The sequence below is a fragment of the Triticum aestivum genome, chromosome 7D (assembly GCF_018294505.1).
Source record: "Triticum aestivum cultivar Chinese Spring chromosome 7D, IWGSC CS RefSeq v2.1, whole genome shotgun sequence".
NCBI lineage: Eukaryota > Viridiplantae > Streptophyta > Magnoliopsida > Poales > Poaceae > Triticum > Triticum aestivum.
Window position 1 is genome coordinate 375738366 of NC_057814.1, and position 13259 is coordinate 375751624.

Here is a 13259-nt window from a genome sequence, read left to right on the forward strand (position 1 = left end):
CCAACGCATGTGCTGAAACTTGATTTGCTCTAACATAGCACATGGAGCAAAGAGTAAACCCTTCTCATGCGTTGAGTCAAAGGGACAATTTGTGTGGGCCTACAGATGTCGACCATTCTTTGATTTTTGAGAACAAAAAGTAACCAATAAAAAACATAGTCTACAAATTAGCAAAACAAGGATCCCAAGGTTTATATAATCGCCATGACAGGTCACTATAGAGTCGATCATTCTTTGATTTTTTAGAACAAGAAATAACCAATAAAAACATAGTCTGCAAATTAGCAAAACAAGGATCCCAAGGTTTATATAATCGCCATGACAGGTCACTATAGAGACATTTATCTCTATAATGACCGTGTCATAGCATTTAAATGAAGCTTGAGATATGCAACTTCCCACCAGGTCACCCATCCATAGACTACTCCAGCCCGAGCATACTTAACTTTTGCGTTCTGTTCGACTAGGCTAGCAGATGGGAAGCCGCACCTTGCTGATAGGAATTGCCTCCTTGCCTTTAAGGCATTTCACGCTGGTCACCCTATGGGACCTACTCCCTACTATCACACACACTTGTGCTTTTAGAAATTGTGTGCGATATTTACATGGCCGGTGTGTCGCCGCCTAGCCTTCAATGAGCACTAACACTGGCAGCGGGAAAACAATGGGAGAAGAGGCGGGAAAAGGATGAGAGGAGTGGTGGGAAACAGTAGCATGTTTGGATATATAACAACATTAATATAGAAAACTCAGTAGAGAAGGAAGCGTGAGCTAGCACGACGCATGCGTACAGTGCTTACCCATATAGATAAAATCGAAACCGAAACTGCATGTGCTGACGAAAGGGATGTGGATTGTCGTTCGATCTGGGAGCATCCAACGGTGCAGACGTACTATTCGTGGGGTTTGGGTTCTGGCCAATCAGAACGCACGACTCAGATCGCGCGCGCAGCAGGGTGGCATCGGCCACGGTTTGGTAGGCACATGGCTTTCGTGAGTGAACCGTGTGCTATTTGAAAACATTTCGTGAGAAGAATCTCAGTTTTTAAATCCTCGCAAATCCAAAACTCACCCAAAAATCGTGAAACTTGGCATGGTGTCACGACATGACACATTTATGTCGAGGATTTTTTTTGCCCATTTTGGCACAAGTTTTATTACAAGCCTCTTACAAACGGGAGCTTCTCTCAAGAATCCTCGTGGTTCCGATAGGGAAACATGTCCCCCTGGTGGGCGAAACGATAATCACTGCCTCTTTTCGCCTTGTGTTTTCTTCTATGGGCAACATGGAACGACAGGATACCCGTGTTGAAATTTAAACTTATTCAGGGTTTGTTTGACCTTTTTATACACTAATTGAGTTTCCTAGGCATTTAATGTCCATAATTCAAATCTGAACTACAAATACATGCTCCAGTTCACCAAAATGGCTAGAAAAATTATACATGTGTCCTTGGGTGCATGTTTAGATCCCCTGCCAGGAATGGGAATGAATTACAACCGTACAGGCGTCCTGGCTCGTCCTCAAACATTTGGAATCTTGCTTTTTAAATCCCCATAAATCCAAAACTCACCAGAAAGTCATGAAAGTTGCCATGGTGTCACGTCATGGCACGTATATGTCGTGGTAAAAACATTGTCCAATTTGGGCCAAGCTTTATTACAAACCTCTTACAAACCGGAGCCTGTCGCAAGAACCCTCGTGGTTTCGATAGGGAAACGTGTCCCCTTGTGGGCGAAACGATAATCGCTCCCTCTTCTAGCCTTGTATTTTCTTCTACACGCAACATGGAACAACGGGAGATTCGCGCTGAACTTTGAAATTTTTCAGGGTTCGTTTGACCTTTTTTATTCATTAATTGAGTTTTCTAGGCATTTAATGTCCATAATTCAAATCCGAACTACCAATACATGCTCTGGTGCACCAAAATGGCTAGAAAAAATGTACATGTGTCCTTGGGGGTGCATGTTTAGGACCCATGGAAGGAATGTGAATGAATTCAACCGTCTCGGCGTCTTGGCTTGGCCCAAACATTGCGAATCTCGGTTTTTAAATCTCCATAAATCCAAAACTCACCAGAAAATCATGAAAGTTGGCATGGTGTTACTACATGGCACATATATGTCATGGTAAAATAATTGTCCAATTTGGGCCAAGCTATATTACAAGCCTCTTATGAACCGATGCTTGTCGCAACCCTCGTGGTCCCGGTAGAAAAACATGCCCCTCTTGTGGGCGAAACGATAATCGCTGCCTCTTCTCGCTTTGAACTTTGTTTTCTACAGGCAACATAGAATAACAGGAGTGTCATGCTGAAATTTGAAACTATTCAGGGTTTGTTGGCCATTTTATATATTAATTGAGTTTTCTAGGCATTTAATGTAGTCCATAATTCAAATTTGAACTACAAGCACATGCTCCAGTGAAGCAAAATGGGTGGAAAATCGTACATGTGTCTTTGGGTGCATGTTTTGGTCTCATTGAAGGAATGGGAATGAATTACAAACTTCTCGTCGTCCCGTAACATTGAGAATCTTGGTTTTCAAATCCCAGTAAATCGAAAACTCACCCAAAAAACATGAAACTTGGCATGGTTTCATGACATGGCACATATATGCCATGGTAAAAAAAATCGTCCAGTTTGAGACAAGGCGCACACAATAATAGCCAACGAAGTCCTTTTGAAACAAATAGCTGACACGTTAATATCGCAAATGGTTGTATTGTATGAAATGTGTGTTCCCGTAACCATTTAAGTGCGGCCACGTGTCCCTCTTTTCTTATGGGATAGTACTACCTCCGTCCTCGTTCATTGGTCATCTTTGTATTTTGTGCCAAAATTTAACCATACTCGGTGGTGTGCGTGCAGTTGTTTGATTAGACGGGACGAGCGCGAGAAGTCTGCCGTGCAGGCTCAACGGGACGCATGCGAGCAGTCCGCCACGCAGGTTTGATGGGACGCGTGCATCCTGTCCACCTCGTAGGCTCGACGGGACACGTGTGAGCAGCAAGGCTGCCCATGCTCACCGGGAAGCGAGCTCTTTGACCTCCATCTGTCGGCGTTCTGGGAACGGGGGTCCCCAGACTTGCCTGCCTGCGGCCCACGGCGTGGCTATGCGAGCAGGCCTATACGGCCCACCTTCATCGACAAGGCATTCAAGACCCTCGCGAGGGGCCAAGCCTCGCATGGCGGACGACCCAAGACCTCCTCCGGAGCGGCCACGCTCGGCAGGCTCACGAGGAGCGGAGATATCAAGGCGGGGGCAAACCTCACGAGGCTCTCGTGACGTGAGCCATGACGATCGACACCAGGCGGGAGCCAGCGTGCAGTGTCCTTGTTTCCTCTTTGGTGCTAAGGAAGCAGGCGCAGGCGCGGAGTACCGAGGCATCAGGCAAAGGTTTCCATATGAGTGCAACGAGACCGAGACCAGCAGGACGACAAGACGGAGGTCACCATGGAGCCCAAGACGGCGTCACCAACAGAGCCTTTAGCAGGCGAAGACCACTTTTGTCAGGATAGCTTGTACTAGCTGTCCCCTTTCAAATTGCCCGCCGTTGTTGGCTCCCTTCCCGCTCAATATTTGGGGCGAGGACCAGGGCCTATATAAGAAGAACTAGCCACCACAGTAGGGGCAAGCAAGCCATAGGCATCTCATCAGATCGAGAGCCAATCCCTAGACACACACCAAACACAAGAACACCTCAACCTCAGGAGGCGGTTCTTCCACTTGTACTGTTCATCATCAGCCCAAGAGGCAATCCACCACCACCACACTGGAGCAGGGTATTACACAACAATGGTGGCCCGAACCAGTATAAATCTCGTGTCTTTCTGTGTTGCGAGCTCGTCGAGTTTGTCCGCGAGATCTTAGCGAGTTAGGGCGTTGATCTGTAGGAGGGAAAGAACTTCACGCGCACCCCAGAGTTCGAACCTTAAGGGTTTTGCCGGAACCCCAGATCTGACATTTGGCGCGCCAGGTAGGGGTGCGCCGGAGCTTCTTCTCCGCCAATCAACCCGCCGACGCTCCGTGGCTACGATGTCAGGCGACCCAAGGGCCGACCCCGACCGCTGGGCAACCTGGCTGGCCCGGGTGGCGCCACCTGTCCATGAAGACCTCAGCCCCGCGCTCCAAGGAGCCCGAGCGCCGTCCAACATAGCGGGGCGCGGCCGGCGTGGCGGGACGCCGTCCGCCCTCACCCCACGACAAGCACGGGCCGCTGCAAGGGCCGCAAGCCACGCCGCAGCAACGGCGCCGCACACACGGCGGGAGCAGGCGAACATACGGGCAGCGCTCACGGTGGCACGAGAGCTGCTGAGATGCCGGCTGATGGAGAGCGGCCAGGATGCGCTGTTGGAACGCGTCGCTGAGCTGCTGGATGCGGCGGCATCAGGAGCGCCGCCCTTCTGCCATCAGCTTCCTTCTCAGGCCACTACGGGATCTCACGGCGGGCCTTGCCGCAACCACACGCCCTCAGGTGTGCCTGGGGGCTTCGTCAACACCAGCGTGGTCGGCGGTGCCGAGGGCCCCGTCGCCCTCGTGGCGCCTGCGGCAAGCATGGGTGCCAGCGTCGCCCGCCAAGGTCTCGGTGAGATGTCGCGCCATCGTCCTCAGGACGCCGCGTTGGGCCAGGCAACATGGAGTGTGGGGCACTACACTACTAGGAAAAGGCCTGCTAGTGGCGCACCTGTTTTGGCTACTAATGGCACACTACAGGTGCGCCACTAGCATCACGCCATTAGAATTTAATACTAATGGCGCACCAGGGAGTGCGCCATTAGTATATCCCACGGTGCGCCATTACTATCTGACTTAGTAATGGTGCACCACATAGAAGTGCGCCATTACTAACATTTTTTTTCAAAAAAAAAATCATTTTTTTTTTCATTTTTTTCTTAATCTCGGATCACTATGGCTTAATCTCGGGTCAATATGCTTAATCTCAAGTCAAATCGCACTAAGTGGTCAAACTTCCCGGAAGGTCACCCATCCTCACACTACTCCAGCCCGAGCACGCTTAACTTCGCAGTTCTATCCAACCCCAGCACCACCTCACTTAACAGGCACTTGTTGATATATCTATCATATCAATCCTATTAAACCTTGTTGATGTGTAGGACTTTGTTCATGTTCATGAGTATGATGAAATTTTGAAAAATATTTCAAACTTCCCGGTCATATTACGTATCATTTTTTGAAAAAAAATTCCAAAAAAAAAGTTCGAAACCAATTTTTTCTGTTACTAGTGGCGCACCTAGCAAATGGTGCGCCACTAGTAAGTTGAGATTTTTTCATTTTTCCCCTCTAGATCTTAAAAGCCCCGTAACTTTTTTCTGTTAGGTTTTTGAGGATTTTGAAAATGTTTAATGGGGTTCCCCCCATTAAATTTGGATGTAACTTTTCGAGTAGATGATTTTTCATATAAAAAACTTTTTAATCCGAGTTCGTATGCAAAAGTTATGCCCATTTTACAAATTCCAGAGAGATTTTGCAAATAAAGTCGAAATTCATATTTGTAAATTTTCCCAACAAGTAGACCACATATCACATGGGAAACTTATTTTCTTTTATTTTTTTTTGACATTTCCATCATTTTCTTTTATTTTTTTAAACTGAAAAGGCGGTCCACAGGGGGGGTTGCATTCGGTGGATTTTTTGGGCCAAGTTAGTAATGGCGCACCGTGGGAGTGGTGCGCCACTACTAGTTCAACTAGTAATGGCGCACCACACACACGGTGCGCCATTACTAGTTTTGAAAAAAATAAAAAAAATGAAAAAAAATTTGAATTTTTTTTACTAGTGGCGCACCGTGGATGTGGTGCGCCATTACTAGTTTAACTAGTAATGGCGCACTATCCCCTGGTGCGCCATTACTAGTTTTGAAAAAAAATTAAAAAAATTGTTACTAGTGGCGCACCGTGGATGTGGTGCACCATTAGTATTTGGACACTAATGGCGCACCAACACATGGTGCGCCATTAGTATATAGTAGTGGCGCACCACATGTGTGGTGCGCCATTAATGTCAATATTATCTATAGCCCTTTTCCTAGTAGTGTTATGGCGAGGTGTTCGGGGTAACAGCCCCGAAAGCCTACGTGCCCCGCATGATGGATCAAGAGTACGCGCCGGAGGACGACCCGGGCTCGTTCCTTGGAGAAGATTGGGAAGAAGGGGCGCTAGAAGTTGAAGCCTTTCAAGAACCGACGGGGAACCGCAACAACCGCGCCTGCAACAACAGCTACAGGGTACCGCTAATCTCTCAGGAGCAAGCTTACGCTAACCATGGACTGCCAGTGAACCAGGTCACAGCCTTGGCAGACGACCCCGACGCAGCAACACCCCTTCCGCCAGGGGAAACGCGCTGGGGGATGCAGGGAGGGAGCTAGGAGCACGGGCCCTCCCCACGTCGCGCGAAGCCAGGCGACATCCGGAGGTAGGCCCTCTGCCGGGGAGGCGTCGGCAAGCCTTCCCCCGGCAGAGGACCCGTGGTCGCCGAGGGCGCCGCTGGCGTCCCCTTTCCCCCCTTGCACCGTCCTGGCTGCCGGTCGGTTCAAGGGTGGTCGAGGGTGCCGCAAGGCGGGCCCCTCGTCTGGCGATATGAAGCAAGGCCGGTACCTGTGAAGAAGGCCCAGTGCCTGTGAAGATCGCCGCCCGTGACACTCTCACGTAATAATGAGTGGGGCTGTACACGCCCCGGAGTCTTAGTGGTGCCGGCCTCAAGCCCTGGGGCTCCCTCCCACGCCTAGTGGCAGCACTTAGCTCCGCGCTGGTGAGAAGACTCGAAGACCCGAAGACTAGACTAGGTGCCAGACGCGGCCATTTGCTTTGAATCTCTTTTCTGTAGCCTTGCCTCTTGGATTTGGATTTAAGTTGAAGTCGAGCTTTTGTCGATGCGTGCGGGGGGTGTATTTTCTCGTTCAAGCGATTTCTTGCCATCTGGTTCTTGCCTTGTTCTGGAGCTCATGCTCGCCGCCTCCCCCTCGCGGGCCCCTCGCGAGCGGGGCTGGGCACAGCACGCGCGCCACGCGCGCCGATCAGCGCAGGAACCTCGCGAGGCCCCCTCGGGCGGGTCAGCAGACCCTTCAGGAGCCCCATGGCGACTCTCGACCTTGCAACCCGGTTCAGGGCCCGCCCTAGCTAAGGTAAGCCGCAGCGGCAAAGCTTGTCGTCAAACTCATGACCGACCAAAACGCATCCTCGGTTCGGCACAAAGGAGTAGAAATCATGATTTGTTTACATGAGGGCTCCCCCTCCAAAAATGCTCTCACAATCTTTAGGGGCCACGCCCGAGTTTTTGCATACAGGGTGAAGCAGTAAAGAAACGAGGAATTAGCCGGATATGTCGCTTGCCGCGTCCTCCGCGTCGTCTTCGGACGCGCCGCTCGCGTCGCTGTCTCCATTGTTGGCGCCGCCGCCACCGTCACCAGCGCCGGCGTACCCATCATCGACCACGCCGCCTCTGTCTGCGGCGACCACCACCGTGTCGTCCTCTAAAGTGAAGGCCCTGGCCAACGCATCCACATTGTCCTCTACCCACCACGCCAGGTCGTCCCGGACGACCGTAGGTATGGGGGCGATGGCGGCGTCGAAATCAAAAGTCGGGGTTGGCGTTCAGGAGATGGCTGAAGACACGGGAGAAAGCGCGCTCGAGCAGGCCGCGACTCCTCTCTTCCACGAGCCTGCGAGCTTTGTCAGATCGGGCCTCCAGGCATGTCACCACGTCGGTGAAGAAGCGGAGGTGACTGACGTAGTCATTCACCTGAGGATGGGGGGCGTTCGCGTCACAAACATAGCCCAGGGCAGTGTTGGCCCTGTTCCGAAGATCCTGAAGCATGGGAGCGTGGACGCGCTCCAGCGTCCGCCTCTCCAGCACTTCCTCCCTATTTTTCCGCGTGACAGCCTCGGCGTCATCAACCCGTTTCTGAAGCAAAAGCAGCTCGGCGCGGGCGGTGGCCAAGTCCGCCTGCGCCGTGACCAAGGCGGCAGCCGTGGCCTCCCCACGCCTCTCCGCCTCGTCTAACCTGGGCCTGAGAGCGGCGGTCCTGCCCGCCGCCTCAATTCCTGCAAGCTTCAGTTTCAGGTCGTACCGACCTTCAAGGTCCGCGTGAGCCCGGGCCACCTGGCGGTTGACTTCCTCCTGGATCTTGGCCTCGCGAGCCTCGACGGCATCTTCCGCCTGAGCAACTTGACGCTCCCTCGTCTCCATTCGCTCGAGCTCAAGGCTGCGCTCCACGGCTTCCAGAGCCAGCGCCTCCTCATGCCTCCGGACCTCCTCTTCTTCTGCGGGTGTCCCCCTCAGTGATGCAAGGGCGGCTCTGCGCGCCTCCACCTGGCGCTCGAGGGACGCGCTCCAAGCTTGGAGCTCCCACGCGCGCTTCTCTGCAGCCTCGCGACGATAGTCAGCCTCGCGAGCCTCCTCCAAGGCCCGGGAGCAAGCCTCACGGGAAATCTTGAGGGACGCCTCGGCCTTCGCATTGTCAAGATCACGCTGGTAGCGGCCAAGGTTGATGGCCACCCGCAGCTTATGATGTTCCTCCACCAGCCGAAGACCTTCAGCCTCAAGGCGCGAGTCGACACTTGTGAGTTCTTCGCCGAGTCGGCTCATCGCGTCCATCGCCTTCTGGAAGAGCTCATGACGAACGACGCTCCGCCCGCGTTCCGACTCCAACGCACGCCTCACCTCGTCCTCCGCCACGGGGGCCGCAGGCGGGGCGTTAAGCGAAGCACCCCCCTCTCAGCAGGGGGCTGGGGGCTGGTGCCGCTCCAGGTGCTGGCCCAACCTCACGAGGGGCCCTGACTGAACGGGGCCCGCCGCTTGAGGAGGAGCTGAAGGCCGAAGCCAACCAGCTACTGTCCATAACCAGAGGAGGAGTCCGGGGAACACCCGCCAGGCTCCAAGCCAGACCGTGCAGGAAGGGCAACGAAGCTGCAAATTCGAGGCGCCATGCAGCCGAGCGCATCCCCTCGGCCGGCCCGGTTCTGGGCGCGGCATGCAGGCTCGGGGTGCACAAGGCCAACGGAAGTGCCGAGGAAGGCGAAGATTGCTTCTCGGAGGGCGCAACGACCCTGGCAGAAGGGGTCCTGAAGAGCCAGCGTCAGGAAGGAAAGCAGCGATCAAGAAACCACAAGGGGCAGTACTTACTCGTCGACGACGATGTACTTTCGACGCTTCAATGGCCCGAAGATACCGCTGCCGCCCGGAGATCCTTTCCTCTTGCGGAGTTCCTCGAAGTCCACGCAAAGCCGGCCGAAGCGCTGAACGTGAGGGCCAGTACGAGGTGCGGCCGGAGAAGCGCCCGCGAGAACAACTCCAGGAGTGCTTGGCTGCGGAGAACAGCCGAGCGCCGTCTCACCGCGACCTCCCGAGGCCTCTGGAGTTTCAGCCTCGGGAGCCGCGTGCTGCATCGCCTCGGCGACCAACATCCCAGAATTGCGGGTTCCGGAGGACGACGCCCCAGGAGCCCCAGGCGGCGTCCGCACATCAGCACTCGGGCCGCCAGCATCTTGTTGCGCTCGCCCCCCTACATCCATGTTCGGGGTGAGCTCAGTGCCGGCAGTAAGGAAGGGAACCATGCAGACAGGGTTCTCACGGGACCCCACCAGGCCGTCCAGGCGCAGCCCCCACTCGTCAAAGGGAGGCATGCGCCCTGCAAATTCAGCCTTGTTCTTGCAGCGATACAGCAAACAGTTCTTCCCAGGCAAGTCATCCGACAAAGGGACACCCGTCAGGACCTTGAGCAATGTTTGCCGCATCCCGAGAGGGAGCCCGGACTCCTGAAACCTCATATGGTCCTGACTGCTGAGCAAGGTCCACATCGGGCGAGAGTGGCGCTGAAGCGGAGCGATCTGGCGCTTGATGAATTCCTTCACCACCATAGGCGCAGTCACGCCGCGGTCCTTCAGCCTCCTCAACCTGAACCAGACATGAGCAAGACGGGGACTCGCGAGCCTCTCGTGGCTCCAACCGGAGTGGGAAACGGCAGGCGCGACCGGGGCATCGAGCAGGGGGCTGAGCACACCGGCGCCAACAAACACCCACCGAGTCCGAAACTCGCTCGTGGATGGAGGAAGCTCAAAGTCGATCCCCGCGCCCGCTGTCGCGGCCGCGGCCTGGAAGCTCACGCACCCCGAGCTTTGCCCGGGGGCAATCAGATGCAATGAGAAGAAATGGCGGAGGAGGGCCACAGAAGGAGCAATGCCCACCATGGCTTCACACACATAGGCAAAGACGGCAAGGAGAGTCACGGATTGAGGGTCGAGATGCAGCATATGGATCTGATAATGCTCAAGCATCGCGTTGAAGAAGGCGGAGAAGGGAGGAATCAGGCCATCCCAAAGGGCATCGATAAATATTGGGACCTCGGTGGCTGCCCGGGCAGTGCGAGCGCGAGACGCGGGCCAAGCCACCGTCTTCCCCCACTCGTTGAAGCTAGAAGCGAGCATTGGACGCACCTTGTCCATGGCCTCGTCGTTAAGCACCAAGGATCAACCGACCGCAGGCTCGACAGACGGAGGCGCACTCGGCGAAGACAGGGGCTTCTTCCCCTTGTCTTCTTGTTTCGGCGCCATGGCGATGGAGCGGGCAGGAGGCGGGTCAGATTGGAGAGGAGAAGCAGAGTCTCGAGGAAGCAGAGAGATTGGGGAAGCAAGGCGCGGGCGACGGAGGAATAACTATGTAGGTTGCGGGGGCCGCGTAGCCAAGCGGATTCTAAGGCAGCGTGGGGAAGCGGAGACGCCCACGTCCAATCAACCGCCACGCGTCAACCAAGGCCGCAGGCTTTTGGGGCCCGTGGCGCTCCGCGCTTGACCTTTGGCTTCGCCTCGAAGCCAAGCCCAAGCGCGCCTTGGGCCCGGGGGCTACTGTCGGCGTCTGGGAATGGGGGTCCCCAGACTTGCCTGCCTGCGGCCCATGGCGTGGCTATGCGAGCAGGCCTGTACGGCCCACCTTCATCAACAAGGCATTCAAGACCCTCGCGAGGGGCCAAGCCTCGCAGGGCGGACAACCCAAGACCTCCTCCGGAGTGGCCATGCTCGGCAGGCTCACGAGGAGCGGAGATATCAAGGCAGGGCAAACCTCGCGAGGCTCTCGTGACGTGAGCCATGACGATCGACACCAGGGGGCGCCAGCCTGCGCAGTGTCCTTGTTTCCTCTTTGGTGCTAAGGAAGCAGGCGCGGGCGCGGAGTACCGAGGCATCAAGCAAAGGTTTCCATATCAGTGCAACGAGACCGAAGACTAGCAGGATGGCAAGACGGAGGTCACCATGAAGCCCAAGACGGCGTCACCACCAGAGCCTTTAGCAGGCGAAGACCACTTTTGTCAGGATAGCTTGTACTAGCTGTCCCCTTTCAAATTGCCCGCCGTTGTTGGCTCCCTTCCCGCTCAATATTTGGGGAGAGGACCAGGGCCTATATAAGTAGAACTAGCCACCACAGTAGGGGCAAGCAAGCCAGAGGCATCTCATCAGATCGAGAGCCAATTCCTAGACACACACCAAACACAAGAACACCTCAACCTCAGGAGGCAGTTCTTCCACTTGTACTGTTCATCATCAGCCCAAGAGGCAATCCACCACCACCACACTGGAGTAGGGTATTACACCACAACGGTGGCCCGAACCAGTATAAATCTCGTGTCTTTCTGTGTTGCGAGATCGTCGAGTTCGTCCGCGAGATCTTAGCGAGCTAGGGCGTTGATCGGTAGGAGGGAAAGAGCTTCGCGTGCACCCCAGAGTTCGAACCTTAAGGGTTTTGCTGGAACCCCAGACCCGACACCATCCACCAGCCGCCCGCCTCGCTCACAACTTCTCCATTAATGGCGGCCGAGTCATTGTTTAACACGCGGTTAATTAAAGCACCTGGACGGAGGGTGTTTGCTTGTGATCTCATGGACCCGCTCAACATTAGCATTTGCTTTGTTCATGTTTCAACTCATATTCCGGCCTAATTTAAAATTCCACATAGGGCAACGGATAATACGACGACAAATACAATGGCAACAGATAATATGACAACAAATTTACAATGGCGTGGATAATAATTGTCTTACATATTCTGGATAATTTAAAATGCCACGTGCGGCAAAGCCCGGAAGACGCGGGGGCAAGAGAAGAAGGAAATCGCAGGCAACGATCTGGGTCGCTACTTTCTCTACTCCTTGATGGATCGCCGGGCGATGACATGCTCTAGCTCCTTCTTCAATTCCTCATGACTTTGCTTGAAAGCTGCCACGGATTCCTCCACCTCCTACTCGCGCTCGATCTGGAGCTTCCTCAAGTCACCCATCAGTTCCTCGACGACCATTGTCAGCGTCATCCTCGAGGCACTGCTCTGCTCATGCAGCATCTTCCAGCCGGCGGCCTCCTCCTTCTCGGCGAGCGCCTTGAGGAGCTTCGCATTGTCACCCATGAGTTGCTCGACGAGGCCAGTCGCCTTCTCAACCGAGGCATCGCTGATCTCAAGCAGCTTCATCAAGCCATCGACCATCTCCTGCTGCTTAATGAGGCCAGCGAGAATGTTGTCATCACCGGCCAAGGACTTCTACAATGTGAGCTCGTCGCGATCGCCAATGCGGCGAGTGCGCTTGTGAGAGCTCGTTCGAGGGCTCCGCGGCGTGTCGGGACATCTCTGCTGCGGCTGCCGCTTGGTGGCGGGACCTCTCTAGTGCTTTTGTGGCAATGGTCTTTGCTGTCTGGTTATATGTCCACCCGAAACTCCTCCTACCGCTTATGGCGGAACGACTTGACAGGAAACACCAATTTTGTGCGTGATGAGGAGAGGAACCGTGAAGTAATTTTCGAGTGGGTTGTTTTTATAGCCCGGTGCTAAGTGTGACCACATATTAGTTTGATCGGTGTGAACATATTTGCAATTACTTATTGCGTTGTAATCTGCAGTGGGACGAGAAACAAGGTCAAAATTTATTGATGGTTCTGGGCCTACAAAGCATGTTTCTGTTGTTCTGGCTCATCGCAAATAGTTCTTATGGATCAACCATATGCCACGCATCCAAAGCCGAAAACATGGGCCCACGTTCTCGGATGTATGTGTACGTGTCTGCCCACTATCACACACGGTCAATATATCACCATCGTGTCCGATGGATGCACCGTCGCGCCTCCCACGGGGTGCCAGAAGTTTGACCATGTGGTCGCTCGCCATTGAGACGGCCGCAGCGCGCTTTGCTCGTGTCCGTCTGCGTGTTTTGCCCGCCATTGAGGCGGCTGTGGCACGCTCCGCTCTGGCGTCTCTGTGCGCCC